The 23617-nt window shown below is 45.1% G+C and overlaps 1 long non-coding RNA gene across 3 annotated transcripts; it reads left to right on the top strand.

The window, feature by feature from the left end:
- The first annotated feature begins 3807 nt into the window (after positions 1–3807).
- Positions 3808–23070, top strand: LOC135364109 (uncharacterized). Of its 3 annotated transcripts, XR_010410691.1 has the most exons (4): positions 3809–5851; positions 12744–12960; positions 15685–15849; positions 22939–23070. It is a non-coding gene; the product is annotated as an uncharacterized LOC135364109 (long non-coding RNA). The 3 variants fall into 3 exon arrangements; XR_010410689.1 differs by lacking the exon at positions 22939–23070 and having other exon boundaries at positions 3808–5851; positions 12731–12960; positions 15685–15870; XR_010410688.1 differs by lacking the exon at positions 22939–23070 and having other exon boundaries at positions 3811–5851; positions 15685–15870.
- Positions 23071–23617: the final 547 nt, after the last annotated feature.

The following is a 23617-nucleotide window of genomic DNA, read 5'->3' as shown; positions in this document are numbered from 1 at the left end:
GAGAGCCCAGGGTGGGCTAATGAACACAGTGGGAGAGCCCCACTCTGGGCAGTCTCTGGGCTGCACCCTGTTTAAACAATCACATGTTTTCCAGCACACATTCTGGCTGCTAATTACACACCTTCCAAAAGTGACAACTTCTGCAGATGTAAGTAATTAGGATTACTCTAACTCCATTTGAGGATGCCTGCCATTCCCTACTTCCTACAAAGCAAATTGCTCATGATTACATATTTGACTGGGAAGCCGTATTACAAATTATTCCTTGTTAAGGGTTTAAAACAAAGGACATATGAATAAGAAATCACAGTTAAAAATACTACCCCCTAGCTCACAAAATGCTTAAAAAGTGGGAGGGGTATCTAAGGAAGACACATGAGGGGCATTTGATGGGGGAAGGTGTTCAATACAAAGTGGCTCCCAAATAGAGGTAAATGTCGAGTAAGGGATCAAGCATCCCAGTCAGTGGCACTGAGGCCACAGAGGCCACTTCGGTGGGTCAGCACTTGGGACCCAGGCAAGTAGTTCCCATCTGAGACCTGATCATGGCAGCAGGGTCCGGTCACTAAGCAAAGATTTGGAGGCCGACTTCATTCTTAGAGGGGGAACTTTCCAACTTTTCCAAGTTTCATTGGAACTTTCCAATGTTTATCCAACATTCTTGGATAGGGGCAAATGTTGAACCTTTGGACAAAGATTTATGCCAAGATTGAGGGTGGAGAAGAGGGGGAAATAAACCCTTTAGCCCAAACCCACACCTGTGTTCCAGGCTTTTTCTGTGAGGGCTGCACACGCCATCCAGGGTCACCCCAGAGGACACTGGGTCCCAGTCTGCAATCCCCAATGGAAGAACTTGGAGTATTACTGTAGCTAGCAGATATCTCTGAACTACCAGGTGATGATAATGGCAAGAGTGAACCAGCCTGGATGAGGGATGTGGACCACTTAATGAGAGGAAATGAAACAATACATTGAAGTAGTTAGCAGAGTGCACATAGTAAGGGCTCAATAAATGGTTTAATCTTATATATTTCTTGCTCTATTGGAAGTGACTCAAGACTATGGGTGTGGGGAACTTGCCTGAATTTACATGTCAAGACAACAGTGGACTCAGCCATGATGTATCAGGAGTCAATCCAGAGAAACAGGAACTGTGAGTGATAGGGAATACGGGATTTGTTAAATGATTAGACTTTACCTACGTGTGAGAGCTGGTGGAGACATCAAGGCAGGACTGTTAACCTCTGTATCTGACATGGAGCCTAAAGTAGCTATAGGTCGGCTAACCTGGTAGTTGGAAAAGAAAGCTTGATAGGAACAAGAGAAAATGCAATCTGGAACCCACGTCTGTCTTTCACCGCCTCCAACCTTGACGCTGTGGGTGACTTCCAGGGGAAGTCTCTTCCCTGTGGAGTTGCGTATAATCAGCCTAGAACAAGGCAAGCTAGTAGATCAGCAACAATGTGTGTGAGCACCCACTGTTCCTGGTCCCCTGCTCCAACCTTCAGGGCATAAAAAATATGTGTGCCGATTCACAAATCTTTCTCTGGTGGTCACTGCTAACTTAGGACCATACCGGGAAGGGAATTCTGGGAAGGCAGTCCTGTAGTCCCTGTTTAGCTAAATTGGCAGCACATACACTGTTAGGGAAGTCAAGGAAAGAGTGGAGCACTTGTTCTTAAGCAGGGAAAGTGATAATAGCAGGATGTCATTTAGATTACATTGTGATTTTGGTTTCATTATCCCTGTGTTAGCTGAAACCAAGTCTTTATTAAAACAGTATCCTGCATAATATTCCATGGAATATTATGCAGCCATCAAAAGGAATGAGATCTTGCCATTTGCAATGACGTGGATGGAACTGGAGGGTATTATGTTGAGTGAAATAAGTCAAACAGAGAAAGACATGTATCATATGATCTCACTGATATGAGGAATTCTTAATTGTAGGAAACAAACTGAGGGTTGCTGGAGTGGGGGGTGGGCTGGGAGGGATGGGGTGACTGGGTGATGGACACTGGGGAGGGTGTGTGCTCTGGTAAGCACTGTGAATTGTGCAAGACTGTTGAATCTCAGATCTGTACCTCTGAAACAAATAATGCAATATATGTTAAGAAAAAAAAAAGAAGAAGAAGAAGGTAGCGGGAGGGGAAGAATGAAGCGGGGGAAATCGGAGGGGTGGACGAACCATGAGAGACGATGGACTCTGAAAAACAAACTGAGGGTTCTAGAGGGGAGGGGGGTGGGAGGATGGGTTACCTGGTGGTGGGTATTAAGGAGGGCATATTCTGCATGGAGCACTGGGTGTTATGCACAAACAATGAATCATGGAACACTTCATCTAAAACTAATGATGTAATGTATGGGGATTAACATAAGAATAAAAAAAAAAAAAGTAGCCTGCTACTCTCTTTTAGGTGTCTAGGGGTCAGCTGGGGTTGGCTGAGCCTGGCTGGGTTTGGCTGGGTGGCTGTAAACAGCAGGCTGGGTCTGGATCTGGTCCCACGCCACCCTTCTTCCTCAGACCAACAGACTAGCCAGGACAGAGGTGTAAGGGCCATGTCTGCCAATTTCCCCTTGGCCAAAACAAGTCATGTGGCCGAGCCCAAAGTCAAGGAGGCAGGGAAATACAATTCTCCCGTGGAGGTGGTGGGAAGGGAAAGGGAGTGACTATTTTTAGGAAGTAATCTAATCGGCCACAGTCATTAAGTGTCAGGCTTGGCATTTCAATCCAATACTTTTGACTCCAAATCGCATGTTCTTCTGTGGCAGCGTTGGAATAGTAGAAAAACTTCCCAAGTGATAAAATGGAAGCGGTTTGAAACATTAAAACAAGTCAGCCACTCTCATGTTGCTGGCCAGACAGCAGACAGCAAGCCCACGGGACTAGTCTTTGCTACCTATGCGTTTTGAGATGAGCAAGGCTTTGGCTGTGTTTTCCATATTCAAATTCAGAGCAATATAACTCTAGTCACAACTGATTAATATTTCCAAAGTCTGCCATACTATCCAGTTGAAGATATTTATTAGCTCTAATTATAGAGAGAAATGGGACTTTGGCTCATATGATGTCATTAAAAGTGAGATGTAATACCCATGGGAACCCACACTACCCACCTTCCTGATGTGTCTGTTTCCTGGTTGCTAGAACTTTGGGATGATCATTTTGAATGTTTCTATGACAGCCAATTCCCTGATGCATTTCAGCAGTGCCCAAACAGTTTGCTATCCAGAATTTTTCAAATCAGGCAAGCAATGCTCACTTCAAGTCTCAGATGACTTGTGTTGCCATGTCTGAAACCTTGAGCTTTGGACGCTGGACAAAGTCTGCCAGCTATAGCTTATACGTTTCTAGCCAAATGTGGCCTACTCATGGCTTGTCCATCTGGCACGGCTAAGCACTCATTGCTCGATGCTGAGTTAGGCGAAAAAAATCAGTGACGTTAGACATGAAGCAAGACTTTCTGTTTATAAAAGTGTTAAGATTGTTAGTAGTTAACCCCAAAATGGATAAGTAGTGTCATTCAATCAGTAAATATGCTTCAGGCATTTTTTTGTTTTTGTTTTTTGTTTATGGGAGTTGAGCCTAATAGGTGCAAGGGGGAATTTAAAAAATAGAAGTATATTATGGAGAATCTTTAAGAACAGGATGGAAATGTTTTTCACCTGTAAGTGACCCAAATGCATGTGGTGGTAGTTAAAGGATTGGAAACTTGGTGCTCTTTGCCAAATGTACCCCTTATGCATCATCACTCTTTTTTTTTTTTAAAGATTTTATTTATTTTTTTGAGAGAAAAAGAGAGAGGGAGGGAGCATGAGCCGGGGTGGGGGGTTGCAGAAGGAGAGAGAACCAGGCTCCCTGACTCAGGGCTCGATCCTAGGACCCCAGGATCACGACCTGAGCCAAAGGCAGGTGCTTAACTGACTGAGCCACCCAGGCGTCCATCATCACTTTTAAGGGAATCACTGCATGTATGTAACGAGGCAGGAAGAATGCCTGTGGCCAGATGGCTCCAGTTTTCTTGCTTGTTCCTGCACCATCTGTGAGCTCAGTGGGTCAGGGCCCTGGGCAAAGAGGCCAAGGACATTACTGGTCACCTCTCCAGGCCTTGGTCTCTCAACTGTAAAACCAGGGGGGTGTAAAGAAATAATTCTGAAGGTCTCTCTCAGCTGTTGTGATGTGACTTTTGAGCAGGTGAATGATTATTTCTATTCTCTGGTGAAGTTGTCCCGATTTGCCTGCAGCAGCAACCTAGGGATGAGTGCTGTGCTCTGGGCAGGGTGAGGGGCTGAAGGAAGAGAAGGAGTGGAGAGCTGACAGGGGCCAGGGCCTGTGGGGGGAGCCAGAGCCCCACTGGACAGGAGTGTTGACATCCCAAGCCCATGCCAGCAGCCGAAAACTCCTGGGCCCGCATGTTCTCCTTCCCAAGGGACAGCCTACTTAGTGTGAATGATATCTGTGGGAGCTTCACTCCGAGGTCTGAAGCAAACACAGCCCACTGGTTACCGGCCGAGGTGACATCTTGAGACCACCCACCTAGCTGGGCTTTTGCGTTCTGGCTGCCCTGTCCGAGATGGTAGCCACTGGCTACATGTGTTTGTTTGTTTGTTTTTAATTTACATTTCAATTCAGATGAAATAAAATTAAGAAGTCAATTCTTAATTTTGAGTACCCGTGTACACAGGTAGCTTTGGCTTGTGGCTACCATATTGGAGGATTCAAGTAAAGAACATTTCCATCATCACAGAAAGTTCTATTGAATGTCTCTGGTCTAGAATGCCACAGAGTGCTCAAACACCGAAGAAATATGAAATGCATCTCCTGACTTCCTCTTCTTATATTACCTTTCTTTCTTTGCTTGCATTAGAATGGCCTAGCAATATATTCCTTAGAGGCTGAAAAAGATGAGATGTTTGATATCAAAGACCTGGGTTCACATCCCAGCTCCCCCATGTCAAGTTTACAAGAGTCACTTCATCTGTTTCTGTGTCAGTAAAATGAGGATAATAAACCACCTCCCCAGGTTGTGAAGATCAGGTGGGATAATAAACATAAAGTTATTGATAAGCCCTATGCACTGTACAAATTCTCTCTAAATGATGCACAAAGAGGAGAAGGAGGGGAGATTGTCATTAGAGTTCTGTCAAAAAAGGGGTGGGTTTTGGAATAATATTGGTGGCTTTTCAGAGGGGGCTGTAAAGGTAAAATCAGGACACTTTCCTTGAGGGGGAAAGCACCTACCTCCCACTCCCCACTCCTTAGGGGGTCTTGGTGCAAACATAATAGGCCTAGAAGAGGCATGACCTTTTGATTTTATAATGCAAGGTCGAGGGCCTTCTGAGCCCCGGAACTGTAAACACACACTGTGAACATGAACTAGGAGTCTCTGGAGGTACTCAGAAGATTATCACAAGGCTCACCGTTTGTCTCTCAAGGAGATGAAAGATGAGAGAAGTTTTCCTTCTTCCTTCTTCCACCTTACTTCATAAATTCATATGAAATTGTGTCCCAACTCCAATCACTTTTGAGTCACCTTCCATGTGAGTCTGTTGGTTTTTACCTAACAATAAATTGTGTTTGCTCTCTTCTGTATGGGTATGAAGGGGTCTTTTTGTTGGCAAGATTGTTTTCTTTCCCCAGCAGGACCAGAGAATACTTGGATTTCCGATGTGGAATGGAGCTACCAAAGGGAAAGCACCCTTCTGGAGGAGATGGGCTCAGAGGAAGGAAGGGCTGGGTTTCTGGCTGACTTTCACATCTGGGAGGCTGCATATGAGACCCAGGCCAGAGGAGAGCAGCAGCTCTGGTATCCCGAGGCCCAGCAATGACACAGCCCAGGAAGGGAAAGGAGTGAGTACTATAGGCCAATCCTCAGACTGCCTGGCCTTATGCCTCTAGCATGGCAGACTCTCTGATAACTCTAAAAATGTTACCTCTGGAAAAGTCCTTGAAGTGAAATTTCTCTCTCTCTTTTTAAAGATTTTATTTATTTGTTTTTTGTTTGTTTATTTAAAGAGTGAGCTGGGGGAGGGGCAGAGGGAGAAGGAGAGAGAGAGAATCTCAAGCAGACACCGTGCTGAGCACAGAGCCCCATGAGGGGCTCGATCTCACAACCCTGAGATCATGACCTGAGCCAAAATCAAGAGTCAGATGTATAACCTACTGAGCCACCCAGGTGCCCCTGAAATTTCTGTTTTAAGTGCTACAGGGCTTTGCCTTACATGTGATTTCAAATCACTGAGCTTTCTGCAACAAAAGTCCTCACAGTTTCCTAGAAGATGGGAAGGAGCCCCAGGTCATCCTATGAATTAGTGGTGGAAGCAGGTGGCAGATTTTGAGCCCGTGTGCCCTTTGCAAAAGGGTGATGGGTGATCACACACACGTAAGTACAGTGTGACACAAGGGCAGGGCGCAGGGTGCAGGCACAGGGCGAGGGGCGCCCAATGGTTCTAAGAACTAAGACAGCTGAGGGAAAAATGAAGGAGGCAACCACCTCTTCTCACCAAACCTGGAGCTTACACTTAGGTCCAAAAAGCAAGTGAGTTGGCAATTTCTAAGAAGAATTTAGCCAAAACCACTATATACATATATTCCATTCAATATGCTTTCCAATATTCCTAATTTTATTACATCATGGGATATCGGACAACTGCTTTGCACATGTGTACATTGGGGAACTTCTCCCTCACTGCATCTCCTCACGTAGGCATTTTGTCAGGTCATGTCATCACAAAAACAAGGAGGGCGAGGACAGTACAATGAGACATTTTGAGCGAGAGAGACCACATTCACATAAATTTTTTACAGTATATTGTTAAAACTGCCCTATTTTTTTATTATTTATTGTTGTTAATCTCTTCTTGTGCATAATTTACAAATGAAACTTGAGCATAGGTATGTATAGGGAAAAACAGTATATGTAGGGTTCAGTATTTCTGGCAGGTTCAGGCATCCACTGGGGGTGTTGGAACGTATCCCCTGAGGGTGAGGGTGAGGGACTGCTATAGTGAAAACAGCGAAGATAGGCCTGCAACAGAGTGGGGAATGTAGCAGTGGGTGGACAGACGGTGAATGACTGGGATGGAGAGCTATAATCACCCAAATAACCCCGGCTGTCCACAGAGGAGCTGGAGGCCTCAGTACTATGTGCAGAGATCTACCAAGAAGCTACTTGGTTCCCAGGAGCACTGTGTGCTGTGGGAGGGGTTGCCAGCAAGCTGGGCCTTGTGGGCACAAAGTAGATCTTCCGTATTAAAATAGGATGGAAGGCAGCAGATTGGGGTCAAGGGAAGCCTTGGAAATTTGGAGGGGCCAGGGGAAAGGTAAGGGGGCTTTTATATTTCTAGGGTAGAGAAAACAAATTTGTATTTCAATAGAAAATTCTGCCTGGTCTAGAGGACACTCCTGCAGCTTTTCTGAGTCCAGCTTCTCATTGTCTTGAGCTATTTTGCAACTTTGTAGGCAACCCCAACACCACCACTAGATCATTCTTGCCTACATGTTCGGTACTGTCCAGTAAAGGTTCGATTGTCTGCCCTCCCACCATGTGAAAAGCCAGATTGTTCCTCCATCTGCATATTCATTTCAATATTCCTCATCCATAAATGTGTCTGTTCCTTGGATTCTCTTTTGAACTGGTTATAACATCTCCTGGTCTCTCCTTAGTTAAATAAAATGGTTCCCCCACTAGTTAAATAAAATCTTCAACATGTCCCTTTTTGTATCTGTATGAGGGTCATGATTTTTACCATTGGTTGAGAATTATCTTTTAATGGTTTTCCCAAGACTGTGGAGATGGCAGCTGGAAGTGCGTGAGGTGGGGGAGCCAGCTAGACACCCCTGGGTGAGTCAGGAAGTTGGTGACCGGGCACCAGGTGTGTGTGGAGGGGCAGAGTATGAGGGAGGGACAGAAAACAGCCCCGGATGTGGAGAGGAGCTGGGGGGGCACTCCTGGGAGTCTGCAAGGGCTGGATATCTGTGAGCCCCAGGGAGCCCACAGCCCCGTGTGAGGGAGAAGAGCTCTATACTGGACTCCCCCTAGCACAGTGCCTATTCTCTGGTGACAAATTTTCTTATCCTTGAATTCCTCATCTACAGAACTAAGGGTCTTAGGTGCTTTCTGAAAATCACTGCAGGATGAGGATTCCATGTTGTTCTGGAAACATCTCAGGACTAGGCCAATGGTTGTGCTAAGAAATCATCTAAAACCTGTAAATAAAGCAAAAGGATGGCTGTATGTCCTTCCAATATCATACCGGGATGTTATCCAACAGGACTTACCTAAGGATGATCTAAATCTCTATAGAAACATGAATCTGGCTTACAATTGATTATTGATTAGGGCTCAACTCATGAGACTAGATGTTAATTTGTGGAAGAGTGGACAGTTCTAAGTGATTTGATCCTGGTACAGAAGCAAATGATTTCTATCCACCAGAAAATATAACTCCCAGAAGTTTTATTGTCCTGTGAGACATTACCTAATTTCACATCTTATTTCAACATTCTTTCTTCCTCTAAGTGATTATGCCAGTCTCTCCTATTCTTCTTTGAACCAACTTTATCATTCTGCTGATTCCTTCATTAATGAGTTAAATAAATCTTTGACACATGCCCACTATAATTTGAATGAGGGTGATTTTTTTTAACCTTTTGAAATTTACCATATCAACAGTGTGGTTGCCAGCTGGTGGTAGACTCTGCATGATAGTGCCCGAGGTCTCCCCAAAGAGCAGTGTAATCTGCACTCTCCCATTATTCACCCAGTGCCTACCTTGTGCCTAGCACCCTGCTAGGTGCTGAAGTTGTGGGGGGTGGGTTGAGGAAGAAACAGACACTGATCTCAGAAAAGTCACACTTGTGTCCAGAGAAAAGTTGTTTCTTAAATCGACAATTGCAATGAAATGTGAGTCCCATAATAGAGGTTTCCGACTTAAAGCTTAGATACTTGCAACAACCCCTGCTGACGCCTGTGTTCATGTCATCTTTCATATAATGGGCATTTAAAATGGATGTTGGAGATGGTAGCTGGACATAAAAAAGAATGAAAGCTTGCCATTTGCAACTACGTGGATGGAACTAGAGAATATAATGCTAAGTGAAATAAGTCAGTCCGAGGAAGACAAATACCATATGATTTCACTCATATGTGGAATTTAAGAAACAAACAAAGAAAAAAGAGACAACCACCCAAACAGACTCTTAAACTGTAGAGAACAAACTAATGGTTACCAGAGGGGAGGGGGGAATGGAAGGATGGGTGAAACAGGTGATGGGATTAAGAGTAACAAAAAGGAAGGAAGGAAGGAAGGAAGGAAGGAAGGAAGGAAGGAAGGAAGGAAGGAAGGAAGGAAGGAGGAGGAGAAGAAAGAAAGAAAGAAAGAAAGAAAGAAAGAAAGAAAGAAAGAAAGAGAAAGAAAGAAAAAGAAAGAAAGAAAGAAAGAAAGAAAGAAAGAAAAAGAAAGAAAGAAAGAAAGAAAGGAAGGAAGGAAGGAAGGAAGGAAAGGAAGGAAGGAAGGAAGGAAAGGAAGGAAGGAAAGGGAAGAAAAGCAAAGCAAAGAAAAATGAACAAATAAAATGGTAGCTGAAATCTTCAGTGGCTAAACTGCTTTTGAACTACTCAAAAGTGTGGTGATGTTTAAAAGGAAATAGGAGTTTTCCTCTCTCTGAATCACTTCACCCCATCAAGACATGCCCAGCAGCCCAGGGGTTTTGAACTTCCCTGAAATCTCCCAGCACTATTTATTCTTCTTTTGCATTATGGTGGCATTAGCTTTCGTTGACTTTTTTTGGTCATGGTGTTGAGGTGAGGGTGGGACACAGACGAGCCCATTTGTTTTTCCAGGTTTCACAAACCTTTTAGGGGCTTGTAGATTGTGGCTTTAACAGTGTGATGCGCGCTGACCTGGTGCCTATTCTAATCGTGCCAATAGGTGGCGCAAGTTCACCTGTCAGGGCTGCCGCCGCGCCACACCGAAGACAAGGGCATTGAGATCTGGTGCTTCTGAATTTGAATCCTTTGTTAGTTTTGTGACCTTGGGCAAGCCAGTTTCTCCGTCTGTAAACTTGGGATGATGAAAATCAGCAGCCAGTGATGCTGGCTCAGGCCAGCTCCCTCAGGACGGGGTTCGTGGGCCAGTGTGCCCTGAGTGGAGGGTGTGTGAGAGAGAGGTGGTTAGGGCTGGGCTGTCGGTGAATTGCATGGAACATTAAGCGGGTGGGGTTTTTGTCCTAGGCAATGGGGAGCCACAGCAGCCTTCTGAGCAGAGGAATGATGGGACAGTATCACCCGTCATGACCCCTGGAAAGAGCAAGGACTGTCCAAAGCTGGGGACTAGAAAATTTCATCCTCATTTCCTCCCCAAACTTCTTTCCTTCACCTCCCTCCTGTCTTTCTCACCTTCTCCTCCTTCCTTCATTCATTCATTGATTCATCCATTCAACAAATATCTATTAACCGTAGCCCATACTGAAGATATGTTTTAGGTACTTGAATTAATCAGTGAATAGCAGTGACAAAGCTTCTTCCTGGAGCTTACAGAAACCCATTCACATTAGTGTATTTGTAGATTCATTTGTCTTCTTTAATATGGGCCTCCTGAGCTGTTTGGGGTCACCTTCCTCTCCATGTAAAGAAGCTGTGTCATGCTACTCTGGGTTGTCCAGTCCTTCCTTCAATTATATGAGATACTTCAGTATTTCCTCTTAATCTCCCTGCCTCTGTAGGACTAAGCTCACTTAAGGGCATGTCTGCCACATCCTACCAAAAGGTGCCTCTTAGAGAGGCTGACCCATCAAAGAAAACTGAAAAGAACTTCTTGATTATGTTAGGATGTAGGACCAACCCTATAGTGGGGCCTAGGGTCCGTGGCAGGATTCTCAGAGGCATCTGGATGTCTGGGCCCTGTTCTAATTCTGCAGCCCTAAGTTGGAGAAAGAATGTACTAGGAGAAGGAATGGGTTAGCCTGGAAAGCTGATGTAATAAAGGAAGACTGTGTTCATGTGTGTTTTCATTTGGATTCTTCTGAAAGCAGAGCCTGGGGCAAGGATTGGGTGCAGGTGGTTGATGTGGGAGATGAGCCTGGGAAGTAGGACTGTGGGAGTGAGGAAGTGAGTTGGGGGAGAAGGAAAAGCCATTATAAGGGCACATTCTCAAAGTTGCAGCTTGATTCTGCTAGACCCTTCCGAGAAGTATACAGAATGCCTCTTAGAATTATCCAGCTAAACAACGGAGACAGGAGCTTCCTTGCACGGGTTTCCAGCCCCACAGTGATTAAGAGTTGCCTTGGGAGTGTTAACTTTCTTAGTAAGCCAAGATGCTTGCTCCCTGGCTCTGTGAACACCTCTGTTTTCAGAGAAGACCCTTAGCATGGGGCTAAGGGAATCAGGGCCGCACAGAGCCGTCCAGGAGCTGTGGCTGGAAGCAGAAGTGGCCTGATGGCATGTGCTGCAGGCACGGGAGCTGTCTCCGCTGGTGCCTTACTGAGCTTTGTAGTCATAGTAAGTTGTATAACCCCAGGTTGGGTGAGGGGCTGCTGGCCAGATGAGGTCTTCTCTGGCTTATATCCAGAATACTAGCCTCTGTGCATAATCCCAGTCTTAAATACGGCGAGGAAATGTTGGGCTTCCAGAAATTCTGATGAGATCCTTCTTTAAGTGGCAAAGGTGAGGCTGATTTGGGGACTAAGGAGTATGAACCTCCTTTGGAACTCGTAATTTTCTCTACCGTGTACCCCAACTGTGCTGACTTCCTTAAACCTTTGATTTGTCCAATGGCATTAAAATGCCTGACTGTCCTCCAGCCTGGGCCACTGTAGGCATTGGTCACCATAGTCGCCAGGCACAAACCCTGCTTCAGGAACTGTTCTACAGGCTCCAAGTCCCATGTAAAGTTCTTCTGTGATGGTTGCAGCCAGCCGCAGAGTCTGCAACATGTGGAATGCCTGTCACTTTCCCCCCTGAAAGCCTGGCTCCATTTGATTGAAGTATTTTGGGGCTGGAAGGTTATCTGAGCCATCGCCATCACGCTTTGTCACGTGCAAACAAATGGCAGGAAATGAATCGGTGAGCCCTGCCAGTTTCCGAGGTTGGGCCGTGAATACTGGGGTTGTGAGTCACTGAGGAGATAGAGAGAATCTACTCATATGTCTCCAGCCACACTTAGAGTTTTTTGAGAGACAGAAGAGCCCTCCTGATCTGTGCCTATTCTTCTGCTCCTTGCACTTCATGAGTTGATTTTGCTTAGAGCCATGCAGCTGGGCTAACGAGGGAACCTGTCACTCACAAGGGCAGAGCCTGTATCATATGAGGCCCGAGAAGGAAAAAGACAGCAGCCACTAAGCTGGGACCCATACCTGGCCTGCAGAGTTCCCTCCCTGCTTAACACACAATTTCACGAACACCAGCATTGGACAAGTTCACTCTGTGACCACGATGAAGTGAAGCAGAACAAGGCCAAGCTGTCATCATGAGTGAGCAAAGACAAAAGCAGAAACACTGAGCAAACTACAAAAATGACCCAATAGCCTTCTCTCGCTGGAACACACAAATGGTTGTTGATCAACCACAGCTTTAGCCCCACTCTATTCCTCCCATTGCCTTCTATATAAAATTATTAAGATGCCCAATCATAAAATTGCCCCATTTTCTGACAGCCTCCAGTCTAGAGCAAGACCATACTTTCTGGAACTCTTCCCCAAATCACCTAACCCGAGCTCTGATCTCATAAGCCTCTTTCAACAGCCTCCTACATGGTTCTTCATGGTATGTGGTGTCTCTTGTTGCAACAAGCGCCAAAGACCCCGACTTGGATTGGCCGCAGGTGTGTTCTGGTGGTATTGACTACAGCTGCTGACAGGCCCAAAGGGAAGACGGCCTGCGCTGATCCGCTGCACGGGAGGGGCCCCCTGGATACCTGCCACATCCAATGCAGAAGCGCTCCCCGAAACCATCTGGCAAGGTGATTTGGGCTCTGAGACTGCGGGAGACATTGGTTGGTTGGCTCGTGTGGCAGGTGTTTTTGGTACCTAGAGTCACATCCTTGGCCCTCTTTGGATTTCAGCATCAGCTCTGAGAACACATTTCCATACAGGCTAGACTCATCTTACACCATATGAAGGTGTAAGCCCATGTCTTCCCACTTTTCTGCCTTGGGGTCTTCTCTGAAGCCTTGGGATCTTGCTTTGCTTCTGCAAGTGCAGTTTGCAAGGTGCATTGGAGATGTCTCCAGGGGCAGCCTCCAACCCAAGGGAGGGGAACTGGTGGAAAAATGTCCCAGAGTAGGAAGAATCAAGCCTCAATGCTCAGAACATTCTTATATTGGCTTTTCTTCCCTCCTTGTCTCATTCCCACTACTCCCTCACTCTTGCTCCCTGGAGTTACCTCCTAAATAAAGCACCTGCATCCAAGACCTTATTCAGATCTGCTCCTTAGATTACCCCAAACTAACATCCCTGCCCAGGACCCATCCACCACCATTCCCTCCCTATAGGGTTTCTTAGCCATAATATTGGCTGGGATTGTTTCTAGCCCCTAGCTCCAATCAAAATTTCCCAAGCTCCCAATCAAAATTTCACAGAGATCAGCTCAGGGGCAGGTGCATTCCTCAAGCCAGTTTAATCACAGTGATCCTCAGAGCTTTTTCTGAGGTTTCTGGGACATAGATTCGGTCTTTGCCACTGGGCCTGTAGGGGCGGTGGTTTAAAGATGCCCATACATTTTTTGTTACTCTTCCCTTTGATAGGTGGGGTTTGTTTCCCCCTCCTCTTGAATCTGAGATGATGTGTGACTGCTCTGAGCAATGGAGAACAGGGGAAGCGGTCCCATATCCATCCCAGGTCTGACCTTTAAGAGGACTGGCAGCTTCCGTGTTGGTCTCTGGGTGTGCTGAGCAACTGTGTAAGAGACCTGCTGCAGAGACCATGCCAGAGGCCCTGAGACCACATGGAGAGGGGAGCGCCCAGCTGATCCTCGCCTGCCAGCCACCCTTGCCGAAGGGCCCAGCATGGGAGTGCAATTCTTTTGGGCCCTCTAGAGTAGACCAGCCACAGTCAAATGCCACCAAGTGACACTAGTTGGAGCCACATGAAGCAGAGGAACTGACCAGTTGAGCCATTCCCAAACACCTCACCCACAAAATTGTGAGCTATAATAAAAACAGTTTTAAGCCGTTAAGCTTAGGGATAATTTGTTACACAGCAAAAGAGCATTGGAGCAGTGTAGTGAGGAGGGTGTGAGGTCTGGAATGATTGCGGCCAGAAGAGGAGCTTAAAGCCATCAGGTGGCCATCTTGGGGAACCAGGTAATAAAGCTAAGCCAGAGGGGAAACCAGAGCAAGTGATGGATCCCTGTGATCCCTTTTGAGTTCTGGATCAAGCCAGACCTGCAGGTAAACTATCCCAGACTTGCCAATTACCTGAGTTTATTATTTCTTCCTTTTGCTTAAACCAGTTTGGGTCAGGTCTCCTTTTGCTTGTAAACCAACATACCCCGAATGATCCCGCCCCCCAGTTTTCCTTTATGTTGTGAAGAATATAAAGTTTAGTTTTGTTCTGGTGCCTGCAATTGTTGAAAGGCAGTTACCTGATAAGAGTACATTTCAAGGACATCAGAAACCCCTGAACCTGGCTACATGTCAGAATCATCTAGAGATCTTTTAAATATATGGACGCCCAGGCCTCACCTGGTCTGTAGCATTTACTGGCTCAGGGGAAAAACAAAAATTCAAAGAAAAGGTTTGAGAGTGTTGTGAAAGCCTAGGTTCTGAGGGGAAGTGAGGGTATACCCCCATATCCTGAAGCTCTGAGGAGCCAGAGTGGAACTTCCATGCAAGCCCCCACCTCATGGTCTGAGAGATTGGACATGCCTAGGTGGAGCCCAGCAGACCTGGGAGAACAGTGTGGGGGTAGATGCTGATATGTGCCTTGGAAAGGGCGCTAGGCCAGTGCCCACCCCACACTGCAGTCAGGGGGGCTGTCAAGGGCAGGGCGCATCTGTGGCTTTGCAGGAGGACCCCACCTCCCTGGTTTGCTCTGAAACCCACAGACTCCAGGTAGAATGCCAAGCCTTCCACTGGGGAGGTGGGTGCTTACTTCCCACCCTCAGCACTGCTATCTTTCCTGTCTACCACTTCCAGGCCCTTTGAAGTTTTCTCCTTAGTCTCCTAGGTTAGAACAATGAGTTGTGCTCAGTCCATTTCTAGTCAGCGCGCTCTTGGCTTTCCTGATTTGTGTTCTTTTGTGCACTATTTGGGAAAAAGAAAAAAAGACGATTCTACTTTGCAAAAAGGTTCCTTTTAATCTCAGTAAGCTAGCCTTGTGCATTCTTCGAAGAAAATATTTTCCCCACTTATTGAGCATCTTTATCTCCTAGTCCATAGACTCTGGAACACTGAAAAGTGATCAAGACAAGATCCTCTGAAGTTTGACCTCACATAAGAGCTCTTGGGTGACTGCATTTAAGTTCTACAACTTTTCTTCTCTTGCTTTTACTCCACCTGACTCTGGGCACACACACACAGAAGATGCCATTACCACTTCAGTTCAGGTTCAATAAACATGTGTTATGTATCTAACAAAAGTCAGAAAGTGTGCGGAGGACTCTGGGCAAAAAGATGTGCAAAACGTGATGAGTCTAGTGGAGGAAACATGTGTGGTTATTGTAATACAGAGTGGTCTGTGTTTAGGCAGAGCCACGTACACAGAGCAGCCCAGAAGAGGCGCACTGAGCCCAGCCTGGGAGTTTGGAGGAATGATGGATGCACAAGTCTTGCATGATGGACAAGAACAAGCTGATGAAAGGAGAGAAGGACGCTCTGGGCAGAGGGAACAGTGTGGAAAAGTAGAGACAAGTAAGTGTTGTACTGGGGACTATGTGTTAAGAGATGGTACGGTGAGTCCAGAGGGTCAGGGCCAGGCTAGGAAGGATCTTGTGGGCAGGTTGTGTTGGGAAGGCAGGGCACTGTTTTGAAGGTGATGGGGAGCCATGGAAGGATTTTCCGGCAGGAGAGCCCTTAAGCTACATCACTTGGGCTCTAGCGTCAATTGAAGGTGCTTGAATGGGTGGGTCTGAGGCTCCAGAGGAGTCAAAGCTGGAAAAATACCTGGAAATGATCTTAACATAGCTGAATTATATTTTAAGGATCCCTGAATGCTGGGCCTATCTTCATAACAAGTTTGGAAAAATAATTGTTATTTACAAATTTAGGTCTATTTTGTCTCCCACTTGGCAAATGTATCAAAAGGCACATTTGCTTCCTTTCCTGGAATTGTTTTTGAAATATCCCTGCCTTCCCAGAAACTGAAGAGTACATATCCAGCTCTGAGTCTGTTCTGACATAATATGCAGTGAAGATGATATTTTGTAATTTTTCTGATTCACGGATGACTCATCAAGATCATCAGAGCTAACAGTTCAGAAAACACATGGGACAAGGACCTGGAAATGTTCTTGGTACATAGTAGATATTCAAGGAGTATCTGTAGTTTTTTAGTTTGGAAAGTGACCCTAAATGTCTAGAATTCACTCTGGAAAGAGCATTATAATCTGGGTTTATAGTAGTAAACATATCACTCAGACTCTTAACTTTGTGCTTTGTAAACCTAAAGCCAAGCCATTGAAATTTCTGGGCTTTTCACTGCATTGCTTTGCTTTCAGAGCACAGAAAGATTTGAACTTCTCCAACTCAGGACTCATGGGTATCAGCCAGATGCTCTTACCTTCTGTGGTTACTGACTGGATTAAAAGGGAGAAGATTAGAACCAAAGGGTTGGGGGATTTTGTGTTAAGCCCCTGCCTTATGGAAAAGCCTTGAGAAAATCCAGAGGCCCCTTGACATGATCACATAATAGACTTCCTGCTCGTGGGAAACAGATGGGGTTCACAGGCTGTAACTCGTTTTAAGCAAAATTCCCAAGCATTTCCTGTATCATATACTCCCATATGATATGCAATAAAGGAAGAAAACCACAATGAGTCCCCTGGGAAGATCCCCCTCATTTTTATAAGCCATGCTTACTTGCTTTTGATGTTTCTTTTAAAAAGCAAACAGAAACCTGACTCTCGGAGACAGAAATAAAGGAAAAGGGCTTTTTTGGATGGTACTTTGGGGCCACAGTTTTTTTCAAAAAGGTGTGTCATAAAAGAGATCGAAACACTTTTGCTTCGTAGAATGTCTGACCAATTGTGATGGTGAAGGGTAATGTCCAGATGGTAGGCACCCTTATGCCTTCCTCATACCCCAGCATGAGTAAACTGAGCTGGGTCTGGGGAAATTGAAGATTCCTACTTTGGGCAGGGGGCAAGAGTTGATAATACCTTGGGGTTGGGAGCACAGAACTTTATAGGTCTTTGTCTCAGCGTCCTGTCATTTTCATCTCATAATGATAAAAAAGAAAGAAAGAAAAGAAACAGAGCCCACTCTTGCTTGAGAGAGGAGTCATCCCCCAAATACAGACACTGTTACTGGCTATCCATCAAGCAACTTCCCATCTTCTCTGCTTGCAGACCCCAGTTAGGTTCCAGGTGGCACTGTGCCAGGCCTGTTCCCACTTTGCTGAGATACCCTCCTGGTCGTTTTCCCGCCTCCTGTGCTGCCAAAGGTGACCATGTGTCACAGTTCTGACCAATGAGACAGAAGGAGAAGTCCACTGGGAAGCGGGGGCACCTCTGGGGAAGAATAGAAATAAAGACATTAGAGAGTTAGAAACAAAGAATAGAAATAAAGACGTTCCTTCTGCTGCCTCTCTTCGTTCCTATTTGGGATATTGGGGCAAGGATGTTTGGTGTTGTGGTGGCCATCTTGTAATGACAAAGAGATAAATATCAGAATCAAAAGCCATGGGGAATGGTAAATGGAAGGTTAAGAAGAGCCTGGGTCCTAGATGATGTCTGTGAGTCATTGCACCAAGTATGGAACTAACTACCTTTGGATTGGGCATGCGAGATGACCAAAGATCTTTATTTCTTCAGCCCCCAGGGGGTTGGTTATTGGGTTACTTGCACCTGTACTCATCCAGACTGAAACATCTAATTTTGGCAGGTCCCAAAACACTTTGGCCCTTATTTTCACCTCCCTCCATTTGGAAGGTCACTGCTTTACTTTATTTTTTTTACTCACAAATACTGGGAGGCAGTAAAATGTGTAGGTCAAAAGCAAAGTCTTTTGTGTCCAGTTACATCACTTTCTAGTTGTACAGCCTTGGGAAAATTATCTATGTAAGCCTCACTTTTCTCAACTATAGAATGGGATAATGTAAAATAGGATAATAATGGTACCTACATCATTGGCCTATTTTGAATATAAGAAGAAAAAATGCAAATAAAGAGCTTAGCACAGGCTTAACATTTGTGGTTATTACCATTATTTCTTTTTTTTATTATGTTATGTTAATCACCATACATTACATCATTAGTTTTTGATGTAGTGTTCCATGATTCATTGTTTGCGTATAACACCCAGTGCTCCATGCAGAACGTGCCCTCCTTAATACCCATCACCAGGTTAACCCATCCCCCAACCCCTCCCCTCTAGAACCCTCAGTTTGTTTCTCAGAGTCCATAGTCTCTCATGGTTTGTCTCCCCCTCCGATTTCCCCCCTTCATTCTTCCCCTCCTGCTCTCTTCTTCTTTTTTTTTTTATTATTACCATTATTTCTGATGATGGGTACATATATTTGTTCACAGAGGTCTTACTGCCTATTGCCCATTTGGTATCCAGAGTTTTTTATACCTGATTTTTCTCCCAACTCTTGAAATTTCATTCTTCTGTATCCCAACTCCTGGATTTTCCTTCTCCATAATATAATCCATGGAGTCAAGAATCCTGCCCTGTGGTAATGGTAAGGGGGGGAAACAAAGAAGTATGGATCGTGGCTCTTTGCTTTAAAAAAATGCCTATTGCTTAGTCTGGCATATAATTCCACCATAAGCCATACTGAATAACAACATAGGACGGGAATCATCTTAAGGCAACTTGTTTCATGTTTCCATCAGGATTCCACCTGCAGGGTTAGGACCAGCTGGGTAGGGAAGCTATGCAAGGAAGTGGCAGATGGCTTGGAGAAAGGTGCTGGAGACCTACCTGACCAGCTGGGAGGGCCACTGCCCAAACAAACACGTTAAGGGTTGTCATTGTGGATCACAGAGCTGTAATCTTAGGGAGACAGTGGTGGCTCTGCCACCATGAAAACCAGCCCACCTCCTAGAGCTATGTGTGAAGGCCTCCTTTGGAGAGTGGTCAAGGACATTCTCAAAGAGTTGACTGAAGAAGAAAATGATGTTCCCAATGAATAGTAAGAACAGGGGCTTTTCATCCTTCCATTACTTTAAGCATCTGACCAATATGGGGGAAAAAACGGGATCGCTCCAAAATAGAAGTCAACAGGCCTCAACTGTGGCTTCCATCTGGATAACCCGAGCTATGGAGCTATCTGTCCCTTGTGCATGGTGAAGGCTCACTGGGCAATGACAGGTGGGATCAACTGAGCAGAGAGTAGAGCAATAGTTTGCAAGGTAGAGATGGGGTTGGACCGCTCTGACCCTGTCCGTCAGGGGGAGAAGAAGTCCGTGGGGAGGGGAAGGCACCCCAGGCTTTTTTTTTTTTAACTGGAGCCAGCCTTGGATGTGCCAACATTGACACTTGAAGGGGCATGATGGGCCAGCAGCCCCAAACATCAATTATAACAGGCAGAAGGCACCCCTGGGTCTGGCCTTTAAGCATGTCTTATGGGCCTGGCCTGGCTTAGGAGCACAAGGAGTGAGGTTTGTTGGCCTGGTACACCCCCGGTCTCAAGCCAAGCTTTTGGAAATCCCTTTGTTCCACTTGACTTTTTGCTGTTTGTGTTTTGAAGCCTGGTGAACTTGGATGTCAGGGATGAGAGTTTATATAAATACACAGGGGTTATTGCTTTTGCCCACATAAGAGCTGGTGTCTGATTGTCTTCAAATCCCAATCGCAAGAGAACTGTGGCAGGAAAGGGAGGGAGTGTGTGTGTGTTGCCCTTTGTGAGTGTCTTCACCACAGTAACGAAAACTACAGTGACAAATTTAATCCCACCAGCTTGACTAAAATCCTTCTTAGCAGCCCTCCCTCCCATGTTGCTGTTCTTACTGCAGCCTGCGGTCTCACTAAGGAGGCTTGTTCTGCCTAACGTCCAGTGACAACAAAGGCCTCTGGAATCTGTATGTCCCCAAAGGAAAGAAAGCTATGGGTTGAGTGTCAATGTTTTATATTTTGATTAAGAAAAAGAGATTTATTTGTTTATTCCCATTTCTTTCTAAAAAGGATTGAAGTCTGCTTACACTGGGAACAGGCTATATATTGTTTCCCCATGTAGCATGAGAACATGCTATATATTGTTTTGTTTTTCTTTGCTTTTTTGTTATTTATAGTATACAGAAATACTTTACTTTTATATTTTTCAAGCATTCTTACTCACAATTTCTTTGGTAATGTTTTTCTGTTTTTTAAAACCTGTAATTTATCTCCTTCTGCAGCTGGGTCAAAAACTACTTTTGGGGGTGGCAAACTAGGGTTGTGGGCCAACTCTGTTTTTGAAAATAAAGTTTGATTGGAACCCAGCCATACTCATTTGTTTATTATTGTCCATGGCTGCTTTTGTGTTACAGTGGCAGATGTGTGTAGTTGTGACAGAGACCATAGGACCCACAACGCCAAAAATATGTACTGTCTCGCCCTGTATAGAAAAAGTTTGCTGACCCCTGCTCTACTCCATAGTTTAATATATTTTTAACATATGATCTTGCCTCATTGAATTTATCCTTATTGACATGATGTGGCAGCAAGTGTCAGTTCTTCTCTACACCAATGTTACCCTGCTTCCCCTGAATGCCTAGTCACACTGGTACCTACCCAAACTGCAAAGGCTTTCTCTTCCCTCTCTGTCCTGGACAGGGAGCTCAGCCCTGTTCCTTGATTTCCACCCTCCAACACAGCACACAAGTCAGCATGTAAGTCGTGGCCAAAAGTTTTGGGTGAAAATAAAGAAACACCTTTGTAGTGAAGGTGTTTCTTTACACCTTCTGAAAGTGTATCTCTGAAAATCCCTCTGGCAACCCCTCCTGCCCCCACTGGAATGACCTCTAGGATCATCTTGCTCTTTAGGACTTAACCATATTGTCTGGCCCGTCTCTTCCTCAATACCCACCTTATATCTGAATCCCCCTCACTTGATCATGGAGAACAATCATGTATACATGGTATACCTGCACATCCTCTTACACCTGTATGTACCAGTTATTGGACAATAACTAGAAAGGGAAACATTCTGTGCATGTGTGTATGTGAGCAAGAGAGAGATTCAGGGGGAACCTAGGCTTCCCTAGGCTTCAGGTTTCTACAAGGAGAGATATCAGTTTGTGGAATACTTATGGCCTCTCTCTAACCCCTCACTCATTCTCCCCCAGGGAGAAAGGATGTCTAATATTATTGATATATTTGGGGTAAGGACTATGCATGTTGCTCCTTCCTCAGTCTCTTCCTTCTTGAGACACAGCTGCCTAGAGGTTCATACTCTGGTCTTGCAGTTCAGTGGAATAAGTTCAGCGCAGGGGAGTGGGGCATCTGGTCCATGGGGTAGGACTACTGATCAAGAGTGGCATTTGACAAGCAGAATAACTCCCATAGGTGGAAGCTTTTGGAGGGCCAGGCCATGTATCTGAAGGTGGGTTTCCCATTAGGAGACACTGAAATAATGATCTGAGTGTAAGCGGTTTACCTGGAAGGTGAGTTTGGGAAGCACCAGTAAGGGGGGGTGGGAAGGGAATGTAGCCAATTAAAGATGTATTATCAAGCCAGCCAGCACTGTGGATGATTAGAATGTAATCCCACAGTAGGCCCCGGAAAATGGTGTGGAATTTGCACCTCAGCATGATCCTGCTGGAGCAGTGAGGGAACTGAGGTATCTATACTCTCGGCAGTCATTGACTGAGGGCTGCTCCTTGAGGGGGTGAATTTCTGGCCTACCCCACATCATAAAGTAGCCTTCTTCGGCTTTAAGAAAAACCATTAGGCAAAGAAATGCAGATACTGACAGTTGGAAGTTCTTCAGGAGCTCCCTGAAGCTGTACGACCAGAGGGAGATGGATGGGGCTAGAATACTCTGTGTCACTAGCAGAGACTCCAATGTCAAAGGGTGAATTTCACATCTCCTTCTTAGTTGTGCTTTACTCTTATTGTGTGACTTAAGGATTGAGAGAATCAAATTTTGGGCTTTGGCAGGATTTGTTTTCTGATCATCTAATCTTATGTCTAGCTATTAGATGTGGCTATTTTCAGAGGTCATGGGTCCTGGCCCATCTCCCAAGGGTCCCCTACAGCTTCCTCTCTGTAGGTCCTCTATATAGGGCTACCTGCCTGCCAGACCCCAGCTGCCTCCTCAAGACAAGGGCTGTATTCCCATGACCAGCAGTAGCACCTTTAGTAGCCCAACCATCTCATGTCCATGTGAAATGGCATTTCTACTCCTTCGTACTCTGGATTCTTCTAGGAGAGAAGCTAAGGCTGAGAAGAACTAAAAAATCTAGCAATTAATTGATGTGCTCAGTGCTCCAAAAATCCTTTGGAGAAACAGATGGTGTTAACTCCATCAAAATTGTTCAGTTGGATTTGGTGATGGAAGGGCATAGAGGGCCCGAGGGAGGAAAGGGAGAGTGAGGGAAAAGCTGTCACAAGACCATGGATGCTGGAAAATCAGCTTTGATCAGAAATGAGAAAAAGAGGGAAGCTGAGGACAAGATAAGAAAAGTGAGGAGATCACAACATAACCATAGGCCAAACAGCAAAAACAACAAAAAAGGTAAAGAACTCTCCTGGTCAAAAGAGTAGAACTAGTAGACAGAATGAGAAAGAGGAAAAGAGTTGATGGAAGAGAGGAAAAGGAATTACACTGAACAAGGTGTGTTCTCCTACATCATACAGGATCAAACCATCCAGCCATGTGGATTCAAACAGAGGTAGTCCAAGAACTGGTCCAGTGGGCAGTCTCCTAGTTCCAAGTAACAACAGAAGACGGCTGGAATAGTTTAAATGTTTGCTGCTCAAAGAGTGGTACACAGACCAGCATCAAGCATCCCCTGGGAGCTCATTAGGAATGCAGAATCTCAGGTCCCACCCCAGACCTACCAAATTAGACTGTGCATCTTAACACAATCCCCTTATGATCTGTGAATACAGTGAAATTTGAGGAGCACTGGATTAAACCAAAATATTATGGGATGTCTTATGGACTCTGAGGACAAGGATCTAGCAAGACCTCAAGAACAAACTAGAACCAGCAACCTGAATACTATCAAGATGTTCCATCTATCTCTTGCCTCTACTTCTGAACAATAAAGTCCAATCATAAAAGTGAAGATCAAACTCTTGGGAATCAAATCTTTCAACTGCCAGGTTTCTCTACTTTTAAAATGATCATTGTGGATAAAATCAAAGCAGAGTCCATAGAGAACAGAATTTGAACACTTGGTTACACTCTGAGGAGAAGGTTGAATTTCTTTTAGAACTAAATGGAGACATCTGTTTTGTTTAAATTAAGGATCTGTAAGTACCAGCTAGGGACTGAGTTGACAGCCATTTCTATAATAAAGTAATAAATCAT

This window comes from Mirounga angustirostris, unplaced genomic scaffold (assembly GCF_029215605.1).
Source record: "Mirounga angustirostris isolate CCGP_5_RB_7025 unplaced genomic scaffold, mMirAng1.0.hap1 SCAF_1, whole genome shotgun sequence".
NCBI lineage: Eukaryota > Metazoa > Chordata > Mammalia > Carnivora > Phocidae > Mirounga > Mirounga angustirostris.
This window is presented reverse-complemented; position numbering and strand designations above follow the sequence as displayed.